A 23,661-nucleotide genomic window follows, 5' to 3' on the forward strand; every position below is an offset into this window, starting at 1 on the left:
TGGCATCTTTTGCTCTATTTGGTGATGTGAAGCATCAGCTAATGTATTTTTCCAGTTATTAATATCAAGTCCAAGGGAAGGGGCAGAGCTGTGCCATCTTGTGCCATGCCCTGCTTGTGCCCTAGCCTTGCCCTACATATCCGCTGAGCTCTCCTCCTCTCCACCTTAAAAGTTCCTCCTTAAATCACGCTTCTTGCATCAGGGCTTCCTGCATTAATCTCACCACTGATGTCTCCTTCTGATAGAACTAATGCCTCATGTATCCTGTTTGCCTGAATAAAGGCCCAAATTCTGCATTCCATGTGGAACTGCATCTCGCATTGACTTCAAAAGGCACTTCAGGTCAGGATCGTAGCCTGTCTCCCTGTTTCATTAAATGTAATTTGTAGCTACTGTGCTCTACAGATAATTCACCATCTTCTTAATAATAATTAGCACTTATGTAGCAAGCCACCAGACACTGAAAAATAAATCACAGCACACTTGATGGTGTATTTTAAGCCTGAGTCTGTGCAGATAGTTTAAGGTCAAAGTTTTCAAAAGTGATCAATCACTTCAGATGACTTAAATTTCATCTACTGGCAGGATGGCCTAGTGAAGAGAACACCAGACTAGGACTCAGAAGATTTGGGTCCTATTCCTGTCTCTGCTGCTGGGTGACCTTGGGCATGTCACTTCAGCTTTCAGTGCCTCAGTTTCCCCATCTGTAAAATGGAACTAATGATACTGACCTTTTCTGTAAAGTATTTTGAGATCTACTAAAGAAAAGCACTATATGACAGGTATTATTAACTCGAGGAAACCTCAAACTAAATTCTCAGCAATACTAAGCTCAGCAGCTCCCACTGACTCCTCTGGGCTTCCTAGTGGCTCAGCCTTTGTGAAAAATCAGGCTCAAGCGTTCTCAAATTCGGGTATCCAAAATAAATGGGCACATTTTACTCCTGGGGGGGATTCTGCATGACTACGCACCCACAGAAAATGCCCCTGTGGAATTCCTGTGCTTCCCTGCAGAAAACAGCAGGGAAGCCAGTTTTTTGGGGGGGATTGCCCCCTCACCCCACACCTGGATCCCTACACACTAAGCCCCTCCACACTTGGATCCTGCTGGGCTGAGCCTGCCTACCCACACCTGGTGCCCCAGCCCTTGCACTGTGTCAGGGTCAGGTGCAGCCTCACTGCTGAATCCCTGTACTGGGGAAGGGAGGCTTCAGAGTGATCTCCCACCTCAATGCAGTCAGTAGCCGGTGCTCTCCACTGCCATGCTGGAGCCTCATTTATTTATTGACAAATAAAATTTGCAGAATTTTAAAATATTGTGCGCATAATTTTGAATTTTTTGGTGCAGAATTCCCTCAGGAGTAACATTTGAAAAATTTAGCAAGGCTACACCTTAAATCAGTGGTAGAACCAGAGTTTGAACTCAGCTCTCCCTGGCTTAAACCACTGGATAACTCTGCCTTGCTACTTCCTTAATCTTTCCATTCGGACACACATAAATGAGCTTTTTAAACAACACAGAAATTGGGAATGATATCTGCTCATTGGTTTTATTCCGTTGTCTAGTTTTTCCATTAGGCCCCATATAAATCATGCTTACCCCATGGACTGACATGCAGATACAAAACATGCATCTCTCAGACCTAACATTACTAGGAGCAACAGTCCTGCTGCAATCCCCAACATCTGTAGGTAGATGTACTTAGGAGGTCATCTACCTCATCTATAGCCAGCCTGAGAAGACAGCGGTGCTAATGATATGAGTGTGACCCCCATTCCAGCACAGGCTGATAAATCTCATATCTCTATCTGACAGGCAGAGGCTTGGGATTATTCCTTTAGGGCCCAACTTTCCTCACCTCAGAAGAACACAGCAACCAATAATCACAAAGGAAAAACAACTTTGATTCAAATCAGCATAGGTCTTTCAGAAATCTGTTCAGTCTGTGCATGCACCTTGGACTGAAGAAAACAAAGCTGGAATATTCAGCCAGGGCCGCCCGGGGGTGAGGGGTGGTAAGTGGGGCAATTTGACCCAGGCCCCACAGGGGCCCCCATGAGAATATAGTATTTTATAGTATTGCAACTTTTTTTTAATGGAAGGGGCCCCCAAAATTGCTTTGCTCCAGGCCCCCTGAATCCTCTGGGCGGCCCTATATTCAGCTCCCTTTCACAAAACATTCATAGGCCTGTGGGGCTCATAGCTATAGGTATATTTTAAAACAGGCCGGAGAATGACAATTCTATTTCAGGACAACTTTTGAGGTTTTGAAATTTGTTTTCATTTCACTTTGGAACCAAAACCAAATCTTTCAAAGGTTTTCAAAGAAGGAATTGTGTTGAAATATCCAGTTTTGGATCAAAAAGACAGGTTTTTGAGTCAGGTCTCATTCTCTCGCTCTCTCTTATCAGAGGTGATCAGCGAGTTCACCCTTCCTATTGAAAATTTCATCAAAAGTGGCTTTGTCATTCGTCATTTTGGATTTGACAAAACAATATATTTTAACAAACATACATTTGTTGAAAATCTCTAATATATTTCCACTCCCATCTTCCTACCTATTCCTGAGTGCATGTGCCACTCATGAAAGGAGCCTGTTTGTGCATGTTTCCTCAAGAATTTAAAATGATAAAACAGTCTGATAGTGGAAACATTATGGATAACGAAACAGAAATAAAATTTCAAAAGCTTTCCTACCTACTTCCAATACAAGCTGTTTTTGAAATGCAGCATAAAGGGCTAGCTAAAGCAATGGAACCTACTTGAAGAAATCTTGCTGGTTTAGCTGATTGCCATATTTGGGGTCGGGAAGGAATTTTCCTCCTGGGCAGAAGCCCTGGAGGTTTTTTGCCTTCCTCTGCAGCATGGGGCACAGGTCACTTGCTGAAGGATTCTCTGCATCTTGAAGTCTTTAAACCATGATTTGAAGACTTCAATGGCTCAGACACTGGTTTGATGCAGGAGTGGGTGGGTGAGATTCTGTGGCCTGCGTTGTGCAGGAGGTCAGACTAGAGGATCATAATGGTCCCTTCTGACCTTAAAGTCTATGAGTCTATCTTGGAGATGTTCTTTGGTTACAGACAGATGTCATCAGTGTCCTGCTCATTCAGGGCCTCTTAGTCACAACTGAAAAAAGGACTTCCTGTCCCATAGCACCCCCTAGTGACGCAGACGGAAGTATACCAATGCCACTTCCTGCAGCACCTTGCATGCTCCTTCTAGGCCTGTCGTTCACATGGTATCTTGGTCCAATCTGCTTCTTTTCTACACTGGAGACCTCATTGATCCACCACCAGCCCTTGTTAGTAGATTGACAGCAGCCAGGTTGTTAGGTGGCTCCATTCCTTTGCAATCCTAGCAGTTTCTGCAGAAGTTTTGCTTGCTTAGGGCAGGGTATTTATCTCATCCCTGCCAGATCTAGCATGGGGTTCATTCACCCACCCTCACCAGGCAGGTAAAGATTAACAAGTCTCTTCTCCTCCCAGTGGCTTGGAGATCTAAAGTATTAAGAGCCTAGTGGGGGCAATGCTCTTTTTACCACCATTAGATACAATTATGCTTTATTAACACAGAGATGTTATTTTACAGATTCATTTGCTTCTGCCAGTTTTACAAGCTGAAGTAAGGAAAAGGCATGCAGAATAACAATTTGAGTGGAATTGCAGATGGAGAACAAGTACTTCATACTGTCATCACTATAGAAAAAACAGGGATTCTTTGGAGATAAGGAGAGGAAGAGAAATCCCTGTAGTTATTAGAGTCCATGTTGAATCTTGTAACAGTTTACACCACCTCAAGATGCCCCTTTGTGACTTGGGGTGGCTCTGCAGCAGCCCTGCCTCAGTTTCCCCTTTTCAGGACTCCTTAAAAGAACTCCACACACTCCAAGGTATTCACAACAATAGTTCCCCTTCTGGGTGGGGTCTACATTAATCAATCTTTCACACAGTTACCAGGGGCCCCTCTAGGTTGAAACCCTCCCCTCTTGACTAAGGGAATTCCACAGCCTTCCATCTGGGTCTTGTGTTGTGCTTCTCCCTGGTCCCTTTGACTTACCCTCCACCAATTCCACCCCAACTGGCAACAAAGAAATGTCCCAGGGTCTCCTTCAGGAATCTTCTAAATCCTCCAGCTCTTCCACAGCCACATATCTCTTTCCCAGGTGGCCTGATTGGGTCCCATGGCCATCTTCCTCATCCACACGTGAAGAGGTGAGCTAATTGTGTCTGGGCCCATCTCTGCTCGAGGTTGGCAACAACATTTAGTATTTGTTCAAGTTTATAAATTGCCAAACCCTGAAAGTATATATTTTTCAATGTCAAATGTTTGTTTGGATTTATACATTGCCTGCTATGTTTGCAACCCACATATTTCTGGATTGTGCTAGTGCGTGAGAATTAGAAAGTGAAACAGACTAATTTGGTTTCACTATCCAAATGCTAGGGTGAAGTATTAACAAGTAGCCAAAAAGTGTGCAAAACAAATGAGATTCTAAAAACATACTTGACTTCTGAGGTGGTTGTGAGAGAGGGAAATTTACTGCCATTAGTTGGACATAACCTTGTTCTGCAACTGAAAGGTCAGATCCTTATCTGGTCTAAACCAGCACTGTTGAAGTCATTGGAACTATGCCATCTGAGATGAACTGAGATTCTGGCTTGAAACCTCTATGGTTGGAAATCCAACTAACACATTTTGGGCACTTGAAAAAAACCACACATAATAATACTAATAAATAATAACCACACTAGCTTCATCCCCTTTTAAGATATAGAAAGCAGAAGGCAAACTCTGCACAATCTTCCACACAAGCAAGAAATTAGTGCAACATGGTTCAACCTTGGGTTTTTTACTACATTCCTCACCCCACTGCACAAAGTGCTTACATACCACAGTAATGAGCACAGTATAGAAATGCCTAGAGAGGTAGATTAGATTAGAGACAGCCAAACGAAAATGCCACAGCTAAAGGGATAAACAAAAGAGCCCACTCCTAATTGGAAAGGATAAGTCTGTACATTTCCCTAGTTGTCAGATTTGGATCTTATACAGTTAAAACTTAAAGGGCCAGATTCATGTTTTCTGGCCTGGTGATGATTAAATTGCACCTTCCTTGTGCCAGCTAAGCCCCCTTCAGCCCAGGTTGGTGACAGAATTCACTCCCTGAGGGCAGGTATTATTTTAGCAAGTCTTCCCTTGAACTCTTCTACCAAGAGACAGCTATAAGTTATGACTGAACTCCATAACAGCCCTGCTTGCAGAGGCTGACTTGCTTACAGCTTCTTCCACCCACAATTACCCACTGAACAGTGGTGCTACCTTCCATTTTTAGTAGCCAATTTCTGCCAGCAGAGCCTCCTCCCCTGGAAGATGGACTTTCCAGGACTGTTTCCATTAGCTTAAGTCAGCATGGAGCCTGGGGTGAATTCAGTCCCAAGATTATAAGTAGTACATGTACTACTACAGTTTAAAAATTCACCCAAGACCTCATCACAAGTATAAGTGTCGTAGTTTTATTTAGCAGTCCCTGCCCCAAACTCTTTTTAGCTCAAGCCTGAGGGTAATAAAACATTGTTTTATTTCCCCTCAACCAAAATGTAGCAGATACATTTTTTCTATCCATATAAAAGGACAAGAAAATCAATGTTACAGCTAATACACCCTTTCACAGGACCAGAGTCATCAGCAGTAAATGTCTGCCTGGCAAAATAATACTTGGAAAGCTCACAGTGCTTCAGGGTCAGTGCAGAGATTTCATTCCTTCCTATATAAAATCATTAACACTGACGCCATGGATCTGCTACTAGTAATGCAAGGTAAACACCCCAGAAAGATTAATAATATTTTCACTGAGCTCTCTATTTAAAGGAAGAGGGAAGCAGCATTTTGTCCCTAAGCTGATAATATGCTGCACGTGTGAAAAGAATAAGATAATAAAAGCGATATGAATGAGCTTTCAATGGAGCTACATGAGGAAAAGTTGCTACATCAAAGCAGGCAGATAATCTGACAATATTTTCTTCCATAATACTGGATAAGGTTGCTTAATAATTTAAACAAGATACAGTATTTTATTTTTTATTAGTCCCTACAGAGCCATAACTAAGTTGCCTGGGGAAATTGTCTGCCTTATCTCGGTACAAAAACTAAGGGAGTTTTTATTTGTCTGCTTTAAAAGATCATTACAAAAAATTAAGTAAATACTTGATTTTCAAAAAGTACAGCTGCAAACATTAGTAGGTTTCATGTGAATTAATATATAAAAGACTACAGGCCAGAATGTGCTACCTTTCCTCACACTGAATAGTGCTTTACTGTAAGTAGTCCCACTGAAATGAATGAATCTGCTTGTGAAGTAAGGTTCTGTTTAGTGTATTCAGGGTGGCAGAATCTGGCCCAATTAAGTCAGCATGAAAAGAGGTGTCATCAACTATATCCCTAACAAGAAAAGCTGAAAACCATTTGTCTGATCCCATTATTAACCCCATTACTGGCTAATTGAATTCCTCTATTCTAGGAGGCTGTGAACCAAATTTATTAACGTCAATTGAGTTGTTAAGAATTACACCAGCAATGTATTTTGCCCTTTATGGACAGTATCTAGAGTAAAATGCTCAGTAAGCAACACAGTCACTATCAAGCAAAAAACATTTCATCCAAGTCTGAAATGCAGCGAGAAGTTTCTCCATCACTTGTGACACTTTTATGTCAATAGCATATGTATTATAAATGTTGTCACTTCAATAATATTGATGTCTGCACTAATTTGGTTACAGATGAAGAACCCAGTTGCAGACCCAAATCCCAATAATGTTCAATATGTTTCTCCCTACCCCAGTGAATTTTCCATATCTCTCATTCATTGTAGCAGAGATAGGGTCACAATCAATATTTTTTTGCCAAAAGGGTAGCGATGTGAATGTATCAGAGGGCAGAAACTGGTCCTTGGATTTACTCTTATTCTTTATCTCCTGAGTCACTCCAATTCTCAAGTAAGGTAAGGTAAGGCAAATTCCCTTTGAACTCAATTGGTCCAGGAATAGGCCTGTAGAAAAGAGCAAGTCATAGTCTTAAAATTGTGTTTTTTTAAAGTATAAAGTGTGCATGCTACAGCTGTCCCTTGGCATTCTATATATGGTTAACACTGGTTATAATACATATATGTTGGACACCATAGATAATATGATTTAATAAAAAGCAAGTAGATCTCATTTTTGTTTGGTCACTGTTGTGCAGTATTGCTTCCATTGTGCAAAATAAAGCTGTCCTGTGCCAAGTAAAATCCATGATCTGAAATCCCACCAGCTTTAATTTTTTAAAAATCCTTCAGAAGTGCTCTTTTTTACACTGTTCAAATTTCTTTCTAGCTGCTGCTTTTTTCCTTTTCTGTCTGTTCAACCTCTCAATCCTAGTGCTTATACTATGCTTATCTATGAAGTATCTCAGTACCTGAAGAGTTGGATACAAGTCATAGGAAGCCAAACAGTTTTATTGAAGAATTCAGACATGTGCAGAAAACCATAACATCTGGAGACCCTCTGCACCAGTCCAGTTTCTTGCACCAAAAAGCAGATTTCACCCTGTTGCCTATGACAGCGTGGGGAAAGTGGAGAAAAGGGAAGAATGATAATGTATCAGAAGTCAGACAAGGAACAGCAGCTATTGTTTCTTTCTCAGTAGCATGACATGAAACAACATTAGAATTTCCTTGGGGGCTTATTTATTGTTCGAAAACAAGAACCAGTTACCAGTAAAAAAAACTTCTTCTAAGGCTACCTTGCTCATGGATCAGCACCACTGCTGTATCTAAGAGAGGTTACAAGCTGGTGTTTCAGCCTGAAGACCATAGATGTTATTGGCAGTAAGATATATTCTGTGCTAAACTCCACCATAAAGCCAGTACATTATTGTAAAGTTCATCTACCTGAAGACAAGATTAAGGCACCAGCCAGTGAACTCATCTAGAAATGTCAGAGATCTGTGAGGAAAAAGAACTATATGCCCCTAAATCCATGAAGTCAGAGAAGATACTTTGGTCCAAAGAGATGGATAACAACAGAACGGGTTCCTTGTACCTTAACTGTAGTGTTTACCATTTAAATTTACACTGGGTAATAGCATCAGATATTTAAATTGTTCTAATTTCAAAATTTGACTTCTAATGATCAGTTCAGTCTCCTAAAGCTCTCATTTTGCAAATCTTTCTGATCTAATTAACCATACTTTATATGTGACAAGCTTTACAGCTAGGGCTAATGACAGACCAGAATCAGCTACTTAGACCAGAATCAGTGCACTTAAATGACACAAAGTACGGCAGCTTTCTCAATATGTTTAGAATGCAATTTTTATTATGCAGTTTAAAGGAGATTTTCCTTAATCTGGTTTTCTCTTTTGAAAAAAAAATTCCTCTACAAATTACTGATAGAAATAGAACTGCCTCTCCAACTCACTTTAAGACTTTCAGTATTATCTTCCAGGAGTCAAACATATTGGCTGATTTATTTGTTTGCATTTTGTTTCCAAAGTATGGATTGTAAAAGGGCCCCTATCTTGAGGCACTCTTATCTTCAGACTGCAGCATAAATGGAAGCAGAGTGCACATTAGTTTGCAAATTACCAAAATTATTTTTACTTCATTTTCCTCAATAAATATTGCATTTATATTCAGAACAAGAGAAGAAAAGTTTATGCATAATATTTATGTTTAACTGATTCACACCATAAGTGGTCTGATTAAATATTTATTTTAATATCCGCTTGGGTTAAAAATTATACCAATCCATCCAACAGTGCCTACGCATTGCCTCATAGAGAAACGTATTAATACACCAGAAATGTATTATTGACCTCTACCCATATTTTAAAGTTGTAGTTTCTAGTTTCCAGCTCAGAGCTGCCAATATTATTTATTCTACATCATCAATGGGATATTGATCTTAGCAGGTGTTGCTCATGAGCTGAACCAGAAGAGACTTCTGATGGTTTTCTTAAACTTTTGAAATACCTTCAAAAGTTGAAGTTCACTAGAGGGAATGCTAAAGGACAACTTTCAGAAAGTTATACGTAATCTCTGCTGAATCAAAATGTTCTCTAATAAAAAAAAGGAAGACTCTAGCACTTAGAATGAATTCTTTTAAAAATTTAAAATTTATCCTTCAATGACAAACATTTTGAGCTAGAGGAGATGATTCTAAGGGCTCAGTTCTTCTCCTGTTGAAGTCAATGGCAAAACACATTAAACTTCAATGGGAATAGGAGGAGATCCAAAATCATTTAAAGAAAACAGACATAAATGGGTATCAAGTTGGCCACTCCAGAATCATTAGTCAAATTCTGAAAATGTAGGCCTAAATCATGACTGAATAGGTGCCTTGCTGGGGTCTCACAGCTGTGCTCTAGTAGACTGTACATTGAGATGGATATTCCCAATCCTAGTTCTATTCCCAATCCTAACACTGATTCATGATGATGCCTCAGGCAAGTTACTTATCCTCTCCTTCCTACATTTTAATCTATCTGTATAATGGTGATGATAATGCTTATCCAACCCTCCAAAGTGTTGGGAAATTGAGATATGCAAAGCACTATGTATAGTCAAAGTATGTTATTATTTATTAATTTGTAAAGTAGAAGGTGTGCTTATAACTTTTTTTGGTTAGGAACCACATGAAATGCAAAACCCTCTTGACAGAGCTTTTAGTTCAATTTCTATTCTGTTGAAAGTAAAAATAAAAGCTCATGCTAAATACACATGAAAATGACAAATGTGTGAAGAATATGTTGGTTCAGACTTGACTAGGAAGCTATAGTTTTTCAGATGGTAAGAGACTAATACAAAGGGCACCTCTGGGGAGAAAACATACTGAAAGAAATATTCAACAGCTGCTCATCTACTCATTGCCTTTCACTACCAGTGCTTATAGGTTCCCCTTCCCCCTCCCCAAATCAAGTCAGTGTCGGCTAACCATGATTATAATTCAAAGCTGCACTCTTGTTTCAGCTCAAGAACTGGCTGCAAATTGAGCTAGTCTTTTCTTGCATTTTATTTTAGGTTATTTCTTGGAGATGAGCAGTAGATCTCAGTAATCCAGATCAGATATCACTATGTTGACAACTTCAAGCTAACTTAAAAACTGACAAAATGTTCACACGCAGTGCATGCATCTCCTCAACTAGGATTCTTAGGTTCCATTCCTAGCTATGCCACAGATTTCCAGTGTGACCTTGAACAAGTCACCCTATGTCTCTGTGCTTCAATTGACCCATCTGTAAAACAGGTATAATAACAATGCCTACAACATCACAGGAGTGCTATGAAGCTAACAGTAATTAAATGTTTTGATGTCTTTGCTATACTTTATGTAGTACCTTTAATCCAATGTATAGAATTCACACACAATGAAAGCAAGAGTAAGAAAATCCATAGCATCCTGTTAAAAATGTATTATTATTGACATACTGGCTATATTCAAACTTATTAACCCTTGACATAAAACTTTTCCATGCTGCCCCTGTGCATGGAACAACTTCCCAATCCCAGTCCCTACCCTTTCCTCATTAAAATACCTCAGTTCCTCTGCAAGGTCCAGTAATTCATATCTATCAATTGCCATATCCATTATATTTTTAAAGAGAAAGAATATGATAGATTGAAGTTAAGAGGGTAAATGAAAGAATAATCAAAGCAACATTTTCCATAGAATCAAAAATTGTAAGACAAGAAGGGGCCATTTTGATTACCAGTAATTTGACCTGCTGCTTAACACAGGCCATGGAATTCCACCCAATAACTTCTATATAGAATCCAATAACTCGTGGTTGAATTAGAACATACATTTTAGAAAGACATCCAATCTTGAATGAAAGACTTCAAATGATGAAGAATTTACTACATCCATTAGGAAGTTGTTCCAATGGCTAATTACCTCACTTTAAAAAAAAAATTGCACAATTTGAACTTCTCAGGCACTATCTTCCAGCCATTACATCTTGTTATACCTGTGTCTGTTAAATTAAAGAGCCTTTTAGTATGAAATATCTTCTCCCTGTATACATCCTTAAAGAACATGATCAAGCAATCTTCCAGTCTGCTCTTTGTTAAACGTAATAGATTGTACTCCTTAAGTCTCTCACTGTAAGGCAGGTTTTCCATCCCTCTAATCATCCTTCTCTGAACCCTCTCCAATTTTTCAATGTTCTCTGTAAAGGGCGCCAAAACAGTGGTCTCACCAGTACCAGTATCATCTACCTGCTCCTGATAGATATATTCTTGTTTATACATACAAGGATCATGGTAGTCTGTTATTAACAAAGACTATAGTTCTTTTCAGAGTCACTGCTTTACAGGATACAGTCCCCTATCCTGTAAGTATAGTCTATACTCACTCTGTTTGTAGATACATGACCTTGTATTGGCTGTACATAACTGCTCTATTCTAATTCCTCCCCTAGGTCTTCCAGCGTCTCTGGGCTTATCTGTCTGCTTTTAGGACCTAATCCCAAAATGAGCTCCAGATAGATTCAGAAGTTCACTGCAAAACGGAGCTCTTTACAGTACTGGACCTTTAAATCGTACAGTAGAACCTCAGAGAGAGTTACAAAACACCAGAGTTATGAACTGACCAGTTAACTACACACAACTCTTTTAGAACCAGAAATACACAATCAAGCAGCAGAGCCAAAAAAACAAACAAACGAAAAAAGCAAATACAGTACAGTACTATGTTAAACATAAACTACTAAAAAAAAGGGAAAGCAGCATTTTTCTTCAGCATAGTAAAGTTTCAAAGCTGTATTAAGTCAATGTTCCATTGTAAACTTTTGAAAGAACAACCATAATGTTTTGTTCAAAGTTACGAACATTTCAGAGTTATGAACAACCTCTATTCCTGAGGTGTCTGTATCTGAGGTTCTACTGTAAGATCTTCAGGGCAGAGACTGTCTTGAGGTACCATGTAAAGCTGCCTCAATTACTCTGTCAAGCTAAAATTAATTTCTTTACATATCTGAAACTATGTTCAGTCAAACAGCTCACACATGTAATTATTTATTTTTTATCTATTTCTTATATATTTTAGTGATGTTTCATTTCCCTGTTGCACTGCTATGGGCTACTATCATGTAATACAGCTTTGTCTCGCATAGGCCAAAAATTACCAAAGGAAAGAAAATAAAAATGGCACAGTGGGCCACTTATTTATATGGTACCATAAATGTACATAGGGTTGTACAGAACTTCACAGCTCTGAAGATCTTATAGTCTAACACAGACAAATATAATACAAGGCATAACAGTTTAGTTTGTGCAGAGACATCTGCAGTGGGGCATTCAACCAGCAAAGTCTTTGTAGAAGATGCTGGTCATGTATCCCCTTGCCTATTTTGCACACACAAAGTGTCTATCTGCCTGTACATGTTGGTGGGACAGGTCAAGATGCACCTCCACTCCGCTCCACCCCATCAATCCTCCACTGGTGGAGGGGCCACTAAGCATCCACATCCATGATGCAATGGGAGTTGCCTGACAGCAGTTTTAAGTGGCATTGGGGCTACATCCAGCAAAAAGTTACAATACTATAGAATACTATATTCTCGTGAGGGCCCCTGCGGGGCCCAGGGCCTGGGGCAAGTTGCCCAACTTGCCCACCCCCCCTGCCCCCTGGGCGGCCCTGGATGATGAGGGAGCCATAACTACTCCCTGCTTGGATCAAGCTTTGCTCAACTCCAAATAGAATCTAGCTGTAGAATCTAGACTCCCTCTCTCTTCTTCTGCTTAAGGTCGGAAGTCCATACCCCAGAGGTTTATGAATCAACAAGTAGTTAAAAAGTTGCAGGAAATGAATATTACAGTAAATGGATAGACACCTCTCTCTCTCACACACACCTGTGTCAAACTGTCGCAAAAAATTGCCTCCTCCTTACAGCTAGAGAATACAAAATGAAGCACCTGTGTGTTTTACCACTGTGTATCAATATTTTCTTTACTTTGGATGGGCTCAAAAGAAGATTGATTGGAGAAAGGGAATGCAGAGCACAATTAGGGACATTTACCAGACAAAGGAGCATTGATCAGACACAAACCCCATACCCTGAACATCACTTTATCTTGACCATCAGTCACAGCCACCACGATAATCAGACTATTAAAAACAGCATTGTAAGAAAAATATTTTCTTGGGTCAGCATTGTAAGAAAAATATTTATGATCATGTCATCATCCTTTCTCCACAACTTGATTAACTAATCAAGTGCTGCCTAGAGTAGCGTACCAGTTACGCTGGGAAAAATGCATGTCTGAGGCTGCTCCATATACACAGTACGTCCACTTTAACAAGGAATGCAGAGATGACAGCCTGCATCACAAAGATTAATAACATGCAGGATTGTATCACTGTATATTGTATCGCTTTGATTGGCTCTCTCATGTTTCAGTGTATTATGCAAACGTCTGCATAAGGTTTCCTTATTGTACCACAGTACTCCGCAAATACGGAAATATTCAGCCCACCCATGCTCAGTACCAGTATCCACAGATGCCAGCCAAATACCTGATCAAGAGGAGCATTACAAAAACTAACCCAACTTTTGTATGCAATAAGGTGAAAGGGAGCTTATTCTCTTAGAACCGCTTAAGGCTATTGCAAATGATGGAATTACTACTGATCTAGTACAGTCGACAAATTTCTCCCCATCTCACTAGAGAAACTCAAGGAAAAACAAAGTGTTGGCAGTAGGGACAGGAAAGAAGAAAGATACATTTCCAGAATAGCATGTGTAACACTGCACCCCATATTCTGCACAGTGATATTATAATGATTATGACATAATTATAATGTATTTTATGCAAGATAAGTCATGTGAGGTGTCACTGGAAAAAAGTTATGATTTGCTGAATATGATTATGCAATGGTATGTATGTATCATTTTTGTATCTGAAGTTATGAATATTGACTATGCAACTGTATTTCAAATGTAGTTACACCTGTGTAATGCCCCTAGACAAGATGCTTTCTGTCTAGATTGCTGGGCGGGGAAGGGCCTATTCAAGGCTGACTGTTCCTTTCCTCTCCTCAAAGTGCTTCAAAATTGATTCCTTGAGGACCTGCTCCATGATTTTTCCAGGGACTGAAATGAGGCTGACTGGCCTGTAGTTCCCTAGATCCTCCTCCTTCCCTTTTTTTAAGGATGGGCACTACATTAGCCTTTTTCCAGTCATCCGGGACCTTGCCTGATTGCCACGAGTTTTCAGAGATAATGGCCAATGGCTCTGCAATCACATCCGCCAACTCCTTTAGCACCCTCAGATGCAGTGCATCCGGCCCCATGGACTTGTGCTCGTCCAGCTTTTCTAAATAGTCCTGAACCACTTCTTTCTCCACTGAGGGCTGCTCACCTCCTCCCCATACTGTGCTGCCCAGTGCAGTAGTCTGGGAGCCGACCTTGTTAATGAAGACAGAGGCGAAAAAATGGACCCGGAGGAAAAGTTTAGACCCAAAATGTGAATGAAAATTGGGAGTTCTTTAAGAAGTGTTTATTAGAGGGCCAAAAAGATGTGATTCTACAATCAGGACAATTTTGGCTAAAAGCCCATCCTGGTTCAGTGGCAGAGGGAAGACAACAATTAGAAATAAAAAAAGAAACATAACTGGGAAAAGGGGGAAATAGATAACCATCAATATAAATTAGGAGTTATAACATGCAGGAAATTGATTACGGAAAAATCTACTTGTGACAGGGCTGAGGACAACAAGAAGGAATTTTTTGTATATTAGGAACAAAAGAAATCCTAGCAGTGGTGTAGGCTCATTACTAGATGGAAAGGGTAAAATTGTTAATAATGATTCACTAAAGGCGGACATGTTCAATAAATATTTCTGTTCTCTCATTTGAAAGTATGAGGACATACTCATATGACAGGATGATGAAGTACTTTGCAATCCATTAACAACTGAGAAAGATGTTAGACAGCATCTATGAGGGATAAACATTTTAAAATCAGCAACCCCATATAACCTGTACCCCGGAGTCCTAAAAGTGTTGGCTGATAACATTTCTGGTCCGATTATGTTAATTTTTAATAAATCTTGGAAAGCCAGGGAAATTCCAGAAGCCTGGAAGAGTGTTAATGATATGCCAGTAACCAAAAAGGCAAGCAGAATAACTAGAATAACGAGTTAATCCTGGACGAAGTGTTGGAGGTCATCAATCATCATGCCCTTCTTACCATATTTCTAAGTGGAAGGGCGTTCCCAGTTAGAAGGGAGGGAAACTTCAGGATAATTGTGTTAAGGAGAGGGGGATTCTGGTATGGAAGAGATTGAGGCCCACTCCTTTAGATTAAGCCTCACAAGATGCCTGTGAGAGGTATGATGGTAATACTTTATCCCCCATTTTACTGATAGAGAAACTGAGTCTCAGAGGGATTAAGTAATTTGTCCAAGTTCACACAACAAGTCAATGTCAGAGCCCGGACTAAAAGGCAGGTCTGCAGACTCCCAGCCCTGGGCTCTAATCAGAAGAGCATACTGGCTCCCTGTAGCTATTAATCAATACATTTTGTGCAGGTTCTCCCAAAACTTCCTCTGTTCCATAGATTATGGAGATGTCCCAGTGTCCATCTCTCAAACCCTTTGAAAGCCTATTAATGGTTTATATGAACTGATTACTCTGTTTGCAAATGGACAGACAATACAGGCTATTGAAAATTTAGACTTCAAATATTTATCCACCTTGCTAGTTAAATCACATCCATCAGTATGAACAATGACATTAAAATTCTTGACAGTATTCAGTAGTCTAGGAACAACACAATAATTAAATAATCTTTTTAGGTATTCAATCAGGACTCTGAACATTGTTTATTATGTAAAGAGATTTATTTTTACTTTAATAAAATTCAATTTTAAAAATTTAAATCCATGGCACTGTAGAAAAGATTTATAATGCAAATGACCAAGGCAAAAAGACTATTATAAAGAAGGCAGAAAATTAATTACAAAGGCTTAGTGACTTTGCACGTAATACTATCATGGTTATTTTCATAAGTTAAAACTGGAAACTGATTGTAATTATTGTGGCTGTCTAGGCTTACTGATTTTGATAGACCTCTGGCAATTGCACTTTTACGGGTTAATGAAAGGGGCAAATTACTCAAGTATCACATTATAAAGAAAAGCATGACATTGTTTAAAGCACAGTGAAATCCATAAAATGGACCCTTTGTTATTGAGCAATCTCCCATTTTAGAACATCACCCCAAAATATCCCCAAGTTTACTGAGTCACTTTTGGCTCCACTCTTACTAGGAGATCAAATACATTAAACAACTGATTTTCATCCGGCTCTTGCATGATCATTTAAGGTAGGCTTCATAGTCACTATATTTATTGGTACTATCAAGATTCTAGCTGTCCATCATTATTATTTCTTTAGAACCACAGACCATGAAAGACTCCAGCATATGGAGATCTGAAGTAAACCCTAAGAGGAGCAGCAAGTTAACTGTTATTTAAATAAAAATAATTAGTGTAACTTACATTTCACAAATTGCAGGAGACTGTACAAGAGGGGGGATTTATGGATAAGCAGTATAAACAATAGTCAGAAAGTTACAGGCAAAATAAAGTGCTTTCTTCTTAAAGAGTCTCTCAAAATCAGCTTCTCCCCACTCACAAGGTAAGGTCATTCTAAAATGCACAAGGCTGAAAACGCTTTCACAGCAGTTAGAGTACATTTTAAACAAAAAGTAGCAAATTCAGACCTGTTATGAGCTGATGCTAGGTCTCAATTTTGTCCCAAGAGCACAATCCAACCAAAAGACATAGCCAAAGTTATCTTCCTCACCCAGATCAGGACATATCACTCCTATCATTCAATCACTCCATTGGCTTCCACTTACCCACCATCACAAGAGTAAGTTTTTCACCCATGCTTGAAAGGCCTTGAACAACTGTGCTCTGGCCTATATCTCAGATCTCAACTCCTATTACATTCTCCCTCACCATCCTTGCTTGAGTAACTACACCCGTCTCAATGCCTTTTTCATTTCCTTCTCTCATTCTGGTCCTTCTACCTTCTTCCATGCAGCATACCTATGCATGGAATAGCCTCCCCAATCCTAGTACAACAAGACCCCATTCCCTCTTCATTCAAATCCCTCCAAAACGCTCACTTCTGCCACAATGACAATGATCAGATTAAGAACACATATATTTAAATTATTGAATGGGATTCCTTCCTCTGGGCCTCACAGTGAGTGTTCCATTTTGCTGTATCCTAGATTGGAAACTCCCTGAAGAAGGGACTGCCTAGAGAGTTGTGTCTTGTACAATGTTGTGATTCTTATCAGTGCTTAACAAATAATAGTAATAATACACATCATTTCCCAAACAAAGCATCTAAGATGAAAATGCTTTTTAATTTATTGTACAAGACAAGTATCTAGGCAGTCCCTTCTTGAAAACGCTAGTTTTTTGACAGATAGCTTAGCAATTAGCTGACAGAAGCCCTGTATCTAATTCCTTTATAAAAGAAAGAAAATTAAATAAATATTAGACCCACTCAGCTCTAACAACATATTCTGACATCTTGTGGCAAGTCACTTAAGGGACACTAGTTAGGTTTAAAATTTTAATGTACACCTCTACCCCGATATAACGCGGTCTTCGGCTGGAGCCTCTGGCCCTTTAAATCCCCGCCCGAGCCTGGCTGCCAGAACCCCGAGCCCTTTAAATCACCACCGGAGCTCCAGCAGTGGGGCTCAGGCAGCGCTTTAAAGGGCCCGGGGCTCCCCGCAGCGGCCAAAGCCTCTGGCCCTTTAAATCTCCAGCAGCTGGGCTCGGGCGGGGATTTAAAGGGCCCAGGGCTTCCCGCTGCTTTACCGCATTATATCCGAATTTGTGTTATATCGGGTCATGTTATATCGGGGTAAAGGTGTATATTTTTATTTTATTACTAACTCTGTGGAGAGAGACACTCCATCAGGACTCCTGGGTTCTATCCCAGCTCTGGGACGAGAGCGGGGTCTAGTGGGTTACAGCAGGGAGCAGATACATCTGGGTTCTATAGAAGAACATCAGAACGGCCATACTGGATAAGACCAATGGTCCATCTAGCCCAGTATCCTGTCTCCCAACAGTGGCCAATGTCAGGTGCTTCAGAGGTAATGAACAAAATAGGTAATCATCAAGTGATCCATCCGCTGTTGCCCTTTCCCAGCCTCTGGCAAACAGAGGCGAGGGACATGCAGAATATGGTGTTGGATCCCTGCCTACCCTTGCTAATAACCATTACTGGACCTATCCTCCATGAACTTATTTAGTTCTTATTGGAACCCTGTTATAGTTTTGGCCTTCACAACATCCCCTGGCAAAGAGTTCCACAGATTGACTGAAGAAATACTTTTTTGTTGTTTTAAATCTGCTGCGTATTAATTTCATTGGATGACCCCTAGTTTTTGTGTTATGTGAAGGAGTAAATAACATTTCCTTATTCAATTTTTCCACACCATTCATGATTTTATAGACCTCTATCATATCCCCCCTTAGTCATAGATTCATAGATTTAAGGTCAGAAGGGACCATTGTGATCATCTAGTCTGACCTCCTGCACAATGCAGGCCACAGAATCTCACCCACCCACTCCTGTAACAAACCCCTAACCTATGTCTGAGTTATTGAAGTCCTCAAATCGTGGTTTGAAGACCTCAAGGTGCAGAGAATCCTCCAGCAAGTGACCCGTGCCCCATGCTGCAGAGGAAGGCGAAAAACCTCCATGGCCTCTGCCAATCTTCCCTGGAGGAAAATTCCTTCCCAACCCCAAATATGGCGATCAGTTAAACCCTGAGCATGTGGGCAAGACTCACCAGCCAGACACCCAGGAAAGAATTCTCTGTAGTAACTCAGATCCCACCCCATCTAACATCCCATCACAGACCATTGGGCATATTTACCTGCTAATAATCAAAGATCAATTAATTGCCAAAATTAGGCTATCCCATCAGACCATCCCCTCCATAAACTTATCAAACTTAGTCTTGAAGCCAGATATGTCTTTTGCTCCCACTACTCCCCTTCGGAGCCTGTTCCAGAACTTCACTCCACTAATGGTTAGAAACCTTTGTCTAATTTCAAGTCTAAACTTCCTAGTGTCCAGTTTATATCCATTTGTTCTTGTGTCCACATTGGTACTAAGCTTAAATAATTCCTCTCCCTCCCTGATATTTATCCCTCTGATATATTTATAAAGAGCAATCATATCTCCCTTCAGCCTTCTTTTGGTTAGGCTAAACAAACCAACCTCTTTCAGTCTCCTTTCAGAAGACAGGTTTTCCATTCCTCGGATCATCCTAGCCCTTCTCTGTACCTGTTCCAGTTTGAATTCATCCTTCTTAAACATGGGAGACCAGAACTGCACACAGTATTCCAGATGAGGTCTCACCAATGCCTTGTATAACAGTACTAACACCTCCTTATCTTTACTGGAAATTCCTCGCCTGATGCATCCCAAAACTGCATTAGCTTTTTTCACTGCCATATCACACTGGTGGCTCATATTCATCCTGTGATCAACCAATACTCCAAGGTCCTTCTCCTCCTCTGTTACTTCCAACTGATGTGTCCCCAATTTATAACCAAAATTCTTGTTATTAATCCCTAAATGCATGACGTTGCACTTCACTATTAAATTTTATCCTGTTACTATTACTCCAGTTTACAAGGTCATCCAGATCTTCCTGTATGATATCCTGGTCCTTCTCTGTGTTAGCAATACCTCCCAGCTTTGTGTCATCTGCAAACTTTATGAGCACATTCCCACTTTTTGTGCCAAGGTCAGTAATAAAAAGATTAAATAAGACTGGTCCCAAAACCGATCCCTGAGGAACTCCACTAGTAACCTCTTTCCAGCCTGACAGTTCACCTTTCAGTATGACCCGTTGTAGTTTCCCCTTTAACCAGTTCCTTATCCAACTTTCAATTTTCATCTATTTTCCAAGCTGAAAAGTCCCAGTCTTTTTAATCTCTCCTCATACAGAAGGCGTTTTATACCCCTAATCATTTCTGTTGCCCTTTTCTGTACCTTTTCCAAATCCAATATATCTTTTTTGAGATGGGGTGACCAAATCTGGATGCACTGTTCAATATGTTAGCGTACCATGGATTAATACAGAGGCAATATGAGATTTTTCTCTTATTATCTATCCCTTTCCTAATGATTCCCAATATTCTGTTAGCTTTTTTAATTGCTACTGCACATTAAGCAGATGTTTTCAGAGAACTATCCACAATGACACCAAAATCTCTTTATTGACGGGTTCAGTTAATTTAGACCCCATCATTTTGTATGTATAGTTGGGATTATATTTTGCCAAGTGCATTACTTTACATTTATCAACACTGAATTTCCTCTGCCATTGTATTGCCCAGTCACCCCATTTTGTGAGATCCCTTTGTAACTCTTCGCAGTGTGCTTTGGACTTAGCTATCTTGATTAATTTTGTATCATCTGTAAATTTTACCACCTCACTGCGTACCCCTTTTTCCGGATCATTTATGAATATGTTTAACAGTGCAGACCCAAGAGGGACACCACGATTTACCTCTCTCCATTCTCACCTTTTATTCCTACCCTTTGTTTCCTATCTTTTAACTGAAGAGCCTGGCAGTGCTTTCAGGATCATCTAAGGATCCTTACTTTACTTTAATGATAAGCCTTTTGTTATCTTAGTCACCCTGCCTCTGTTTATAAACAAACTCCTGGCCCCAAAGGCTGTGCTGCTCCCAGCTTCCAAAGTCATCACATATCACACTCAAGCTGTTGCAGTTAAGAGCTCCAGCTGGGGTTAGGGTGAATAGACCTCCCCTATGAAACGGGGGAAGAGGGGGGCTAGAGCCCTCCCCTGCCTCCCTAAACGGCACCCCTGTCTCAGAGGTTCTATGATGGCACCAGAAGATTTTAAATGAATACAAAATGAGTTCAAAACTATTCCATACTGAAATTGTATGTGTCACCATGTTGATATGTCAAATTCTAACAGTACTTGTCAATGGCTGCTACATCGACAACCACCTTGTCTCAGAGACAATACTGTAAATTCCACTAGAAAAGAATTAAAGCATGTATGGTCCTATTCCAAGCATCCAATTACCCCTATAGTTTCAAGAGAAAAGATTTCCCAAGACAGAAGAGTACTTCAAGATCTGTTTTGTATACTCTAGTGGAAGCAACACATCTGTGGTGCAAGAGGTTTAGTTAACCACATTAAGAATAGATTTGCTGCACAACGCTGGTGATTCTGAACCTGAAAGCAAAATGTTTAGAGAAAGAATTCAGTTCTTGTGCTAGCCCCAGTAAGAACCACTATCCATCCAATTTAATATCAACAGCAGTAATTTTAACAGTATGTCATTTAGCCAAAATGTCTGGATCTCTGGGCACAGCAATTTCATAATCCAAAGAGAAGCTTTCACTGCAGCATCCCCTCAGAAAGAAGGGGGGGGGAAATGGGCCTCTTAATGCTGCTTGACTGGTGTCATAGATACAATTTTTGTTTTCATTTCCTTAATTTGAGGCTACCACAAAAAATCCCGAAGAATGAATCCAAATATACTTTCAATCAGCAGCAGTCAAATTCTTCATTCAGGTCTGTATTTCACTGTATTGTAATGAAGCCAATTTTACCTTCAAGAGAAATCTTAAGCCTGGATTGTCAACAAAGCCTAAGGGAGTTAGGTTCCATCATAGTTCCCAGGATTGAGTGCCTAAACCCTTTGACTCCTTTGAAAACCAAAGCCTAAATGCTTTCCACAATCTCAAGAATGCTTTCTTCACAGTATCATCCTTAAATAATTCTTGTTCCATTTTCTCAGGAGGTGTCAAAATCTGAGATTTATTCAGCACAAAACAAGACAAGGTATTTGTGAAAATAAGATTTTCTCTCTTCATTTTTCCCTGTATTTATTACCTAAGAAAAAACATCTACCTCTCCTAAATAGGTATAGAAATATTTCCCCATGCTCTGTGGAATTTATCAATATAATACTACACCACAAACTGCAGACTATGGTGACTGCACTGGCCACACTGTCAGCCACTATTAGCCTAGTAATGAACACCTTGGTATGGCTGAGTGCTGTGAGAATAAGGAACCCTTTACTATTTCATCTAGGAGAAGCTCAAGCCCTAGGAATTAACCCTTTCTTCTTCCACCTCTCTACAGTTCATTAGTTCTCTCATCTTAAAAGCTTACAACAGGTTCTCCTTTACCTGGAGACTGCTTGCCTCTCCTTTGGTTCCATTCACTTCCTATTGGTTCCTGCTTCCCTGGAAGAGTGTGACCATGGAAGATAGCTCTCCACATTGTTCTGATGTGCTAATGCCGCACGAGGCAGTAACCTAGATCATCTGTGTCTAAAGTAAGCTCTGCCTCAGCAACTCACCCCAGTTACTGAGAGAACAGAAACACTCCAGTAGGTATGACTTCAAAGGAGGCTAGGATTTCATCCATAAACTGTAATAACTAAAGAAAACAAGCACTATTGAACAAGTTAATGAAAGCTTCTGTTCATTGAATATGACAAACAAGATGTTAGGCTGTATTAAGAAAGAGATATAAATTAATTATATTTTCAGTATTATTTTCAATAAATAGTGTAGATCGGGGTCCCCAACGCGGTGTCTGCGGGCGCCCATCGGGGCATCTAAATGCGCCTACGTATTGGCTGGCAGACGAGCATCCGCCAAAATGCCACTGACAAGCTGCGTCATCCAGAGGTGTTGCTGCCGAAATGCCGCTGATTTTTGGCGGTATTTTGGCGGCGATGCCTCTGGATGATGATACTTATCGGCGGCATTTTGGCAGCAATGCCTATTGACGTTGCCGCTTGTCGTCGGAATTTCGGCGGATGCTCGTCTGCCGCCACAGTCCTCCGTGGCTCATCGTCTGGCGCCCGCTAAACGAAAAAGGTTGGGGACCACTGGTGTCAACCATATCTAAAAAAGTACAGAAGAAACAAAAAAGATCTAGAGAAAGGCAATAGAAAATCAGAAACATCTAAAAATGTCCACATGAGGAGAGATTTAAAAGATTGCAAAAGTTAGTTTAGAGAACAGATAAATAAGAGTGTATATGATAGAAGTATATAAATTAAAAATGTTACAAAGAAATTGCTCCCATTTACCTTTTCTCATAATATAGAAACAAGGGGAACTTCACTGAAATTAAAACTGATAAAAGGGAATAATTTTTAACAAATGCATATTTAATCAGTGGAACTCACTGCCATAGGATATTATGGAGGCAAAAAAATCTAACAAGATATTTTTAAAAAAGATTAAACATTTGTATGAATAATATCATCTGCAGTTACATTGCAAACACTAGCTTCGGAGAGAAATTTGTAAGAGATATCAGCCCTCTCGCTTCAGGACATAAACTAGTCAATCACTAACCTATGGGAGCTAAGAAGAAACTGCTCTAGGCATATTAATGCAAAAATGTCCATTACAGGGATCTATTGCTTCTTGTGAAGCATGTAGTACTGGTTACTCCAAAGACAGGATGTTGGACTAGATGGATTATTGGTCTGATACGGTATGGGAGTTCCTATGTTCCTACATCCCCCAACATTATCTAAATCATAACACTTGAGAAAGAAGCA

At 40.0% G+C, this 23,661-nt stretch overlaps 1 protein-coding gene across 13 annotated transcripts in view; it reads right to left on the minus strand.

The window, feature by feature from the left end:
• Positions 1-23,661, minus strand: part of KALRN (kalirin RhoGEF kinase) — a 737,748-nt gene that overhangs the window by 586,629 nt on the left and 127,458 nt on the right. Inside the window, exon 1 of one of the 13 annotated variants that reach the window (XM_039493989.1) lies at positions 7,451-7,588. The exons of the other annotated variants lie outside the window; for them this stretch is intronic. The gene's annotated coding sequence lies outside the window, so the exon portion shown is untranslated. Of the gene's footprint in view, positions 1-7,450; positions 7,589-23,661 lie in introns of those variants that run through there. 13 annotated transcript variants of the gene reach the window in all.

Source organism: Mauremys reevesii, linkage group 11, assembly GCF_016161935.1.
Source record: "Mauremys reevesii isolate NIE-2019 linkage group 11, ASM1616193v1, whole genome shotgun sequence".
Lineage (NCBI taxonomy): Eukaryota > Metazoa > Chordata > Testudines > Geoemydidae > Mauremys > Mauremys reevesii.